Raw genomic sequence first — 3,938 nt, 5'->3', positions numbered from 1 at the left:
GTTTAGCTAATAAGATTTATGTTGTAGAATTTTTCTGATAATATGTTATTTACATTATTTATTCTGTTTTGTTTTAACGCTCATGTGTGAAGTTGATGTTTCGAAAGTTATTCTGATCTTTTATGTATATACTCATTATTTTATATATTTACTTATGTCATAATTTTTGTAACACTGATCTGCATGTTTATTTCTATTCTTTTGTAAAGCCTATACTACTACAAATGTTATCTGTATTGTTATGTTCTTTAATGATGTACTTTGTACCTTTGTTATTGTATTCTTATGTTATAAAATTGTAATTGACACCAGTTCATCAAATTAAGTAACTTGTAAGTTACATTTCACTGCACACATTTCTGTTGGTCATAGTATATGGACAATATGTGAGAAGTAGGGACTCATAGTGTTTGCACATGTATTAATAATTCAGCGAGGGACTGGTTAACAGCATTGCTGGTTCTAAGGACAATTAAAAAAAAACCTTTGTGAGTGCACAAGTGGTGGTTATGGACTTGCTATATTATCCGCAAGACTCTTCAATGGTGATTGAGCACCTGCACAGTCACAACAGATGGCTGCTGGCCATCTCTACAAGGACTACAGTGGGTCTGCATCTTTGATGACCCACCAATACCATTATTTCTACAAGGACTACAGTAGGTCTACACCTTTGCTGACTCACCAGTACCATTATTTCTACACGGACTGCAGTGGGTCTGCACCTCTGGTGGGCCACCAATACCACAATCTCTACCAGGACTATAGTGGGTCTGCACCTCTGGTGGCCCACCAATACTGTAATCTCTACCAGGACTACAGTGGGTCTGCTCTGTGATGACCTACCTACCAATATTCTTCAAAACTTCGAATGACTCTGCTGTGGGTTTGCTCTGTTGTGGCCCATTACCTGTCTGCATGTCGAGAGTCAGCACTGTCTTTCCGTTGGAAGGACAACACTACTTCTTCAAGACTGCATGGAAATCCACTACTTCTGTGTGCATTTTCTTTTACTGCTCAGACTTTGAGAAAAACACTGCAATTTTACTGTGATGAATGATCAGGACTGTCTTTATGGACTGTGAGAAAATTTTATCTTTTGACCAACATTGTATCAATAAGTGTGTGCATTTGATATCTTTGTTATTGTAATTATGAAAAATTTTATCAAATCATTATTGGCCACTGCCCAAAACAATTTGTAAAATTTTTTGTGGGGAGCATGGGGGCTATGTAAGTAGGCTGTTTATGTTTTCTTGTTAGCAACGTTACGTAGCGCTCTGTATGAAAATCACTGGCTGTGCTGTGTGCAGTCTGTGGCTAGTTTGCATTGTTGTCTGCCATTGTAGTGTTGGGCAGCTGGATGTGAACAGTGCGTAGCGTTGCGCAGTTGGAGGTGAGCCGCCAGCAGTGGTGGATGTGGGGAGAGAAATGGCTGAGTTTTGAAATTTGTAAGACCGGATGTCAGGAACTGCTATGTATGTTATGTTTTTTCAACACTATTAAGGTAAATACATTGTTTGTTCTCTATTAAAATCTTTCATTTTGCTAACTATGCCTATCAGTAGTTAGTGCCTTCCGTAGTTTGAATCTTTTATTTAGCTGGCAGTAGTGGCGCTCGCTGTATTGCAGTAGTTCGAGTAACGAAGATTTTTGTGAGGTAAGTGATCTGTGAAACGTATAGATTAATGTTAGTCAGGGCCATTCTTTTGTAGGGATTTTTGAAAGTCAGATTGCGTTGCGCTAAAAATATTGTGTGTCGGTTTAAACACAGTCATGTATAATTGTTCTAAGGGGACGTTTCATAATGTTAAGTAATAAACTGAAATACAGGTTGTTTCAAAATGAACATACCGGTTTTAAGACATTGTAGCACTTATTACGTTCAACTTACAAATGCAAATAATACACCAAATGAAAGAGCAACTCGTACGGTTTTGTTTGTATACCTGTGCGCAATGGGAAGAGTATGGAATGACAAAGAGTGGCTGAAAAACGTGATGAACGAGTCCGAGTCTTTCACGCTTAGCCCCAAGAAATGTCCCCGCGAGAAAGCTTACTACAAAATGGTTCAAATGGCTCTGAGCACTATGGGACTTAACTTCCGAGGTCATCAGTCCCCTAGAACTTAGAACTACTTAAACCTAACTAACCTAAGGACATCACACACATCCATGCCCGAGGCAGGATTCGAACCTGCGACCGTAGTGGTCGCGCGGTTCCAGACTGTAGCGCCTAGAGCCGCTCGGCCACACCGGCCGGCAAGTTTACTACAGCTATGGCCCGTGCCTCAATAGGGAGAAGCTGAACAACACATCTTTATTTGGGAACAAGATGGTGCGCCGCCTCAGTAGCATAACGCAGTACGCGAGTGGTTGAACGACGTTGTATCTGACCGGTGGGTTGGGCGCAAGGGGCCGGTTGACACAGCAGTTTATGCATGACCCCCACGTTCACACACGACCTGACGCGATCATGTGCATGTGCCTCCGATGGCAGCTGATCTATCCGACTTTAGAAACAGTGTTATTGCAACAGTAAAGGACTTGGAAGAGCAGTTGAACGGAATGGACAGTGTCTTCAAAGGTGGATATAAGGTGAACATCAACAAAAGCAAAACGAGGATATTGGAATGTAGTCGAATTAAGTCGGATGATGCTGAGGGAATTAGATTAGGAAACGAGACACTTAAAGTAGTAAAGGAGTTTTGCTATTTGGGGAGCAAAATAACTGATGATGGTCGAAGTAGAGAGGATATAAAATGTAGACTGGCAATGGCAAGGAGAGCGTTTCTGAAGAAGAGAAATTTGTTAACATCGAGTATTGATTTAAGTGTCAGGAAGTCGTTTCTGAAAGTATTTGTATGGAGTGTAGCCATGTATGGAAGTGAAACATGGACGATAAATAGTTTGGACAACAAGGGAATAGAAGCTTTCGAAATGTGGTGCTACAGAATAATGCTGAAGAATAGATGGGTAGATCACATAACTAATGAGGAGGTATTGAATAGAATTGGGGAGAAGAGGAGTTTGTGGCACAACTTGAAAAGAAGAAGGGACCGGTTGGTAGGACATGTTCTGAGGCATCAAAGGATCACAAATTTAGCATTGGAGGGCAGCGTGGAGGGTAAAAATCGTAGAGGGAGGCCAAGAGATGAATACACTAAGCAGATTCAGAAGGATGTAGGTTGCAGTAAGTACTGGGAGATGAATAAGCAGGATAGAGTAGCATGGAGAGCTGCATCGAACCAGTCTCAGGACTGAAGACAACAACAACTCCTGACACATTGATCAAGGTTTCGGAACAACTCGCCTATTGACTCGATGTGTTATCGGTGTTCACACTGAATAATTGTAAGAAAAATTTCTTTTGTTTCTCTTTCATTTGTTGTATTATTTATAATGGTAAGGTGAATGTAATATATGCTACAAAGCCTTAAACCCGTATATTCATTTTAAAACAACCTGTATACTCATAGATAAGGCGGCGGAACCAGGTGCTTTGAAATTTCTCAATTTACCTGCGAAAAACATTATGAGTCCTTCTTAGAATGAGATTGCTGGATTGTCAGCAATCCTGCAGCCCTCTCCAGAGGGTAAAAAACAATATATATTCTCATAATTGACGGTATGTTTCAGTGTACTGTAACCATTATAAGTACAATGAAAAAGTATGCTGGCTAGATCACTTGATAAGTGTTATTAGGCTAACTGGTTTCGACCTGTAATACAAGTTATACACAAATTCAGTCATGTAATAAAAGAAAATGAGGGTACTTTAGGGCAATGCTGGTCTTAATGTGATAATGTGCATATGTCTTCTTCGTGAAGAGTGCCATTACCAAATATTTATTGAATCAACTCGACATTTTCCTACTTAGATTGTTATTTACTTAATATTTCTGCCTTTTCACAACTGTTTTCGGTTTATAGAGCTAT

This window comes from Schistocerca piceifrons, chromosome X (genome assembly GCF_021461385.2).
Source record: "Schistocerca piceifrons isolate TAMUIC-IGC-003096 chromosome X, iqSchPice1.1, whole genome shotgun sequence".
NCBI classification, from domain to species: domain Eukaryota; kingdom Metazoa; phylum Arthropoda; class Insecta; order Orthoptera; family Acrididae; genus Schistocerca; species Schistocerca piceifrons.
This window is presented reverse-complemented; position numbering follows the sequence as displayed.